Genomic DNA, 7,242 nt, shown 5'->3' with positions numbered 1-7,242 from the left:
TGTGAGCCTTGAACTGCAGTATCTTGTTCAGACACCAGGGGGAAGACAAGTGGCTTTGCTGGGATGTCCTCTGCTCTGACAGAGAGAAGACGGCTCAGCTCTCCCCACTCCCATTCCTTTGGGCAGGGGTGGAGTTGCCCACGAGGTTCTCAGCTCCAGACTTCTGCCTGCTCAGAGGCGTGAGTTCATGCACGCCGTCTGAACTGTAGCTTCCAGGCCTTCTGTCTGTGGATACCGTCTCATCTGCACTCCACGTTCGCAAAATGCGGTCCCTAGAGCCCTCGCGTGGGAGCTAGTTGGTAGACATGTAGATTCCTGGGCCCTGCTCCAGACCTCTTGTCAGGAGATGAGGCCCAGGTGTCTGCATTGTTAATACTCAGCCCACATTCCTCTCACACACAGGAAGGACTGAGAACCTCAGGTTCAAGGCTTTCTATGATCTTAGCCTGTCAAACCTCTTCATCATGTTTCTCCCCTATTTTCCATAGTCATTTCTGGGTAAAGGGTCCATAATTTGAGGAAACATAGCATATTTGATTCCTGGAGATTAAGCATCTCACATGGAGTTAACACATGTTAAAAGCCCTGTAGTGAATAAGCCTGTAGGATTTTGTTAAATGTAGCATTCCCCAGGTTATTTGACAGGAAAGTCCTCTCATACCTCATTTTTTGTCACTAACTGGATGCTCAGCTCTACCCATCTTAGTATAACAAAACCTCTTGCCTCCCTTCATTTGTAACAAGTACAGGCACAGGCCCTCCTGGCCAATATCTCCAAGAGAGGAAAAGATGAGAAGACTCATTCCAATGCCCCACGAGCCAGCCCGCGCCATAGCCTGAGCCGCAGCAAGTCGGCCCTGGTCCCCTCCCAGTTTACCATCTCATCCAGCAACCCTGCCTAACTCACACACCACTGCCCCGGGCTGATCTTCAGGGTAGCAAAGGTAATTGCACGTGCTCAGAACAGACCTAAAGTTCCTGCCACTAACATCAGAGACCGTCTGGATTTCTACTCTCTACCCATCTAGCCCAGTTCCCAGGCTCCTGGACTTTAAGGGCGTATAAGCAACAACCCCCCACCCCCGTGTCCACTGCCTGCAATTTGCAGGGCTAAATAAGGTTCCCTACTTTTTATTTTCCAAGAAGTCCATTAAAATATGATCTGATCTGCACTTCAGTTTTCCCAAAATGTAGTTCCTTGAACCTTTGAATGGGAATCACTCATCATTTTATAAAATAATTTTAATACAAAGTTTAATATCGATACTTTTATTTTAATACCAAAACAAGGAAGAGGAACGGAGTGTCTGAATAAAGACAAGTCCTCTAAATTAATAAGTTTAACTTTATGGAACATTCACTCTATTGCCCTCGATTTTTCTGTTTTGCACAAACAAATGAAAAACTCACCACAAACCAGTTTGTGTCCTTGGGCTGGGGTTTTGGAGCAAGCGGATGTGAGGACCTGGTTTGAGAAGAACTCCATGTTAGGAGGCTGTGTTGTGATTGCAGTAATAAGGCAGAGTGTCAATGCTGGCCTTTCAGTACATATTTTGTGTATTAACAAGACCTGACATTTTAAATGAGAGAGAGATTGTTGTTTTCTATATTTGGTCCTCATGCTGTTTTAAGGATTGAGAGTTTAAGAAAATAATACCATTCATATACTTACTGTCTACTGTGAGGATTGAGGTGGGCCTAGAGTCTGTGGGCAGTTGTAGGCGCCGCCCTTTGGGCAGCATGGTCAGGACAGTGAAGGGTGGGAACTTGCATGGTCGGGGAAATGAAGGGAGGAGCTGGGAGTAAACTGTACAGATGAGCACCAGGCAGGTCACGATGTGGCTGCCCTGTTTCTGAAGGAAGGCCCAGGAGGCAATGAGCTGTCTGACATGCTAAGATCCTAGAAAGAAGAGCTAGGCCTAATAGCAAGAAAGTACGGAGATGCAAATTTAAGCTTAATAGAGGAAAGATGTTTTAGGAATCAGAGATGCCTAAATATAGAAAGTGAGCTTCTCATTACTGCATACAGAGGTTGAACAGTCATCAGTCTGGGAGGTGATGGATAAAATAAAAATAAAAAAATTTAATAGAAATAATGATTTCATGTTTATAGTACTTGACATTTATTTATTTATTATAAATTTATTTATTTATTTATTTTTGGCTGCGTTGGGTCTTCTCACTGCGGTGGCTTCTCTTGTTGCGGAGCACGGGCTCTAGGCGCAAGGACTCCAGTAGCTGTGGCACGTGGGCTCAGCAGTTGTGGCTCATGGGCTCTAGAGCACAGGCTCAGTAGTTGTGACGCAGGGGCTTAGCTGCTCCGCGACATGTGGGATCTTCCCGGACCAGGGATCAAACCCCTGTACCCTGCATTGGCAGGCAGATTCTTAACAACTGCGCCACCAGGGAAGTCCTACTTGACATTTAAAAAGTTGTTTTGGCACAATTGCCTCTTAAAATAGTCTTCAGGGAATTCCCTGGCGCTCCAGTGGTTAGGACTCCATGCTTCTACCGCAGGGGGCACGGGTTCAATCCCTGGTCAGGGAACTGAGATCCCACATGCCATGCGGCATGGCCAAAAAAATAGTCTTGAGAGGTAGATAAAGAAACTTCTGACTTCAGGTTCAAGATAGCAGATTGAGGACACACAACAGTGAGCAAAACAGATAAAAATGTCTGCCCTTGTGGAGCTCACAATCTAGAAATTACATAGATTTTATGTTATCCTAGAGACACTGGAAGAACTTAGGGATAGGGCAAAATAAGGTAATGCAGGGGGAAAAAGAAAGGCGATTATAAGTGTCAAGAAAAAAAGGCAAGGGCTTCCCTGGTGGCTCAGTGGTTGAGAATCTGCCTGCCAATGCAGGGGACACGGGTTCGAGCCCTGGTCTGGGAAAATCCCACATGCCGCGGAGCAACTGGGCCCGTGAGCCACAACTACTGAGCCTGCGCGCCTGGAGCCTGTGCTCCACAACAACAGAGGCCGCGATAGTGAGAGGCCCGCGCGCCGCGATGAAGAGTGGTCCCCGCTTGCCACAACTAGAGAAAGCCCACGCACAGAAACGAAGACCCAACACAGCCATAAATAAATAAATTTTTTAAAAAAAGGCAAAAGACAACATATTAAAAAAAAAAAAAGAAAAAAAGGCAAAAAAACCCAATCGAGGTAATATAATTATAGCATCCTATTGGTTACGTAGTAAACAATATGTAGTCATAAGAATATAAACACTGTTTTCAATTTTTAGAAACAATTTGTAGACAAAGCATAGAAACTCAGTGATGATTGAAGATAGAATGTCAATGTTAAGATTTTTGACAATATAAAAATAAATGTATAGTCAGTGGAATACTTGAATTAGAGGTGGGGAAATGAAATAAAAAGTGGAGAAGTTAATAGTCTAATTCTCATACAAGATTGCTGAGATATTGACCAGAGTTGATAAAACAAACAAGGGATAGAAGAGTAAGTACATTGTTTAAATGTTCAAATGTAAACAGAAGAAGACATAGATAGACTAGATAGATAGATAGATAAGCAGGCAAAACAGAGAGGAAAAGAAAAAGAAGGGCATTTACGTGAACTAAATTTTCATTTTTCATACCGTGGACTCAATAGATTACCTAAAATCTGTAAATCAAGAAATGGAATAATTTCAGAGGCTTACCACCTAAGTAAACAAAAATATAGGTGTTTAAAAGAGGTTGCCTTGAGGAAGTGAGTCAGGGGTAGAAAGGATTGGACCAAGAAACCTGTTTTTCATGACACATGTGTATAACATTTCTTTTTTTTAAAATTTAATTTATTTTATTTTTGGCTACGTTGGGTCTTCATTGCTGCGTGCCGGCTTCTCATTGCGGTGGCTTCTCTTGTTGTGGAGCACGGGCTCTAGGCGCGTGGGCTTCAGTACTTGTGGCACGCAGTTTCAGTAGTTGTGGCTCACAGGCTCTAGAGCGCAGGCTCAGCCGTTGTGGCGAGCGGGCTTAGTCGCTTCGCGGCATGTGGGATCTTCCCGGACCAGGGATCGAACCCCTGTCCCCTGCATTGGCAGGCGGATTCTTAACCACTGCGTCACCAGGGAAGCCCAACATTTCTTGATTTAAAAAAAATGCAATGTAATATATTATTTCCATGTTGTTAAAAAAATTAAAATCTATCATACCCATTAAAATAGATGAAGAAACTTGGGCTCAGAGAGGTGAGGTGACTTTGTTTAGGTCACAACACTAGGAAGAGGAGGGACCAGGAATGGATGTCATATCTCACGACACCAGCTCCTCTGAGCTCTGCGGGGCTGCTCCAAACAGCCCTGAGAGCTCCTTTCACTCTGCTTCTATGATTCACCATCCATTCAAGCTGCTATGCCTTTGCACCTGCTCTTTTCTCTGCCTGGGGTGCCCCTCCCAACGTCTTTTGCTGGCATGAGTCTGTTCATTCTTCACGACCCAGCCCTACGTCATTTCCTCCATAACAAGGACTCTTCTCTTGTCCTCCTCTTATACTCTGTCCCTGCCTCTACTGTAATGTTTATTTATGATCCCACTGGATCATAAATATTTGGCTATCCATCCGTCCATCTTTCTGTCTCATTTGCTAGTCTGTGAGCCCTTCAAGGCAGAGGTCTGTGTCTGATTCAACACTGTATCCCAGCTCCCACCCCAATGCCTGCCACTGGGTCTTCAAAAGTGTTTCTGGAATTTGTGAATGTGTGGAGCACATGTGTCTCTGACTCTAAGATTCTGGGCTGGTGGCCGAGCCCCAAACCCTGGCCACAGGCCTGACAGCTGTGGACGAGGCTGCTTTGTCAGGTTCATACTCATCCCTAAGTGACTCCCCCTCTCGCAGCCTTCATATTCTGTCACCCTCCTGTTTTATTGTTCTCTGCTCACATCCCAAGGCTTATCTGCAAATCTCCCAAAAGGCATGCTTTAAGAGCCAATTGGAGCCTTCCATCTGGGTTGTATTAAATCACTGACAGAGTTCTGTCCCCAAGTCAGCAGGGGTTGGAGGAAGGCTTTGGGGAAGACCTTTTCTCCTTAGAGGAACTGACTCAGAAGAAAAATAACGTGCTGGTGGGAGCTGCCCAAAGTGGTGGGAGCAGGGAGATGAACAGATTGGGCAGCTCTTGTTAGATATGTGTTCCCAGGCATGCTCTTGGCAACTCCGGGCCTCTGTCTTATCACCTGGCTCACAGGAGAGTGATACATGCTCTGGGCTGGTGGGGATTACAAGAGACAAAGCATGCAGATGTGTCTGGAACAGCACTGGCCCAGAGTCGGGGCTCAGTCTATGTGTGAGTCTTCCTTCCTCTCCAGTTCTTTTTTTCTTTTTCTCTATCTTTGTTTTTACTTTTATCACAGTGATCCACTAACACTGTTTAAGAGGCAAATTCTTCTTTTGTTACAACAAAAACTAGTTTCTTACCCCATCCTCACTATTTATTTTTCCCCAGAGGCAACCACTTTCAACTCTTTTAAACAATGCTTTCCGTATTTACTTGCATATTTCAAAATAACTTGCTTGTATTGGTACTTTTTTTTTGTTTTATTTTGTTTGTTTTGTTTTCAGGTTTCATCTTTTTAATCAACTCGGTGAAGGATGTCCTAAATGCTCCATGAAACACAACAGAATATTTTTTTCTTCCAGTATTAAAAAATATATATAGGGGAGTTCCCTGGTGGCCTAGTGGTTAGGATTCTGGACTTCCACTGTTGTGGCCTGGGATCAATCCCTAGTTGGGAAACTGAGATCCCGCAAGCCACACAGCTCGGTCAAAAAAAAAAAAGAAAAACAAAAAAACATACACAAATATTTTGAAGAAATTTCTATGTAATCAGACAGAGATCGGGAGTATAAAACATCTCTAAGTAATCATGTTCTTGATTTCTTGTAGTTAACAGTTGGAAATTGCTTCCTAACCGTGATTAAACATTGTGCACAGGTTTTTAAAATGTTCCTAGATACACATTTTTAAGAACAATCAGTCTGGCCAAACATTTTTTGCCAGAACCAATAATCCTGAGAGCCTGAACTAAAAATCTGGTTAAAAAAAAAAAAAAAAAAGGAAAAATACCCATACTCTACAAATGGCTCAGAATTTGTCTTTAAATGGGAGAAAAATTTTAAAAAACACATGAAGCTTTCTGAAAGGTCTTTAACAAGCTACCTTGGGAGCTCAATTCAAAAACAAAGGTTGATGTACTAAAACAGATGTTTCAGTGCAGCTCCAAAAATCTTTATAAATACAGCCATTTGGAAGGATGGTCCTGAATCAGAAGACGTTTCATTCCTTGTGTATCTATATTAGGTGTGCATGCCTCAACTCAGTTGTCATAATTGTCCCTGTAATTTCTTCCTGAGTAGCGGTCATGACCACCCTGGCTTCTGCCACCATAGTCTCTGGACCTTCCATATCCATATCCTCCAGGTTGATTGTCATACCTGCCATTTCCACAGCCCTGGTCCCCACGACCTCTAGAGTAACTGTGACCATGCCCATAGGAACCCCCTCTTGTTCTCCAGGGCCGACTTGCCCATGTGGTCTACACGGATCTGACGACCATCCAGAGACTCTCTATTCACGGCTCTCATGGTGTCTGAGGCATGCTCTGGATTGGTGATAATGATGTAGCCTAAACCCCGGGATCGCTGAGTTTCCCAGTCCTTGACAATAACCACCTCAGAAATAGGTCTGAAGCTGCTGCGGTGGTCTTCCAGAGCCTGCTCATCAGTGTTGAGGTTGTGGGCTCCCACGAAGAGCTTCTCTTCTTCAGAGGACATGGCAGTAAATTTGAGTCCTGGAAATGAAGAAGTAAAAAGGCCAAAGAGACAGTTACCGCCAAGGAGCCGAGAGACTGGGCGCTCTTGGTACTTTTTGAATTCATCTACTGAAGGACATATTGATTGATTCTAGGTTTTGGCAACTATGAATAAGGTTGCTATAAACATTTGTGTGTAGGTTTTTGTGTGGACATAAGTTTTCAACTCATTTAAGTGAATACCAAGGAGCACCATCTCTGGATTAGATGGCAAACCTACACTTAGCTTTGTAAGAAATTCCAGACTGTCTTCCAAAGTGGCTGTACCATTTTGCATTCCCACCAGCAATAAACGAGAGTTCCTGTTACTCCACATCCTCACCAGCATTTGGTGTTGTCAGTGTTTTGGCTTTTAGATAATTCCTGGTACCTCGTTATTTTAATTTGTTAATTCCTAATGACATGTAGTGTTGAGCATCTTTT

At 43.7% G+C, this 7,242-nt stretch overlaps 1 pseudogene; it reads right to left on the bottom strand.

Annotated features, from left to right (window-relative positions):
* Nucleotides 1-6,324: 6,324 nt before the first annotated feature.
* LOC101269554 (RNA-binding protein 3-like) lies at nt 6,325-6,781 on the bottom strand (annotated as a pseudogene).
* Nucleotides 6,782-7,242: the final 461 nt, after the last annotated feature.

This window comes from Orcinus orca, chromosome 14, assembly GCF_937001465.1.
Source record: "Orcinus orca chromosome 14, mOrcOrc1.1, whole genome shotgun sequence".
In the NCBI taxonomy this organism is placed as follows: Eukaryota; Metazoa; Chordata; class Mammalia; order Artiodactyla; family Delphinidae; genus Orcinus; species Orcinus orca.
The sequence above is the reverse complement of the archived record's forward strand: the minus strand, read 5'-3'. Positions and strand labels throughout refer to the sequence as shown.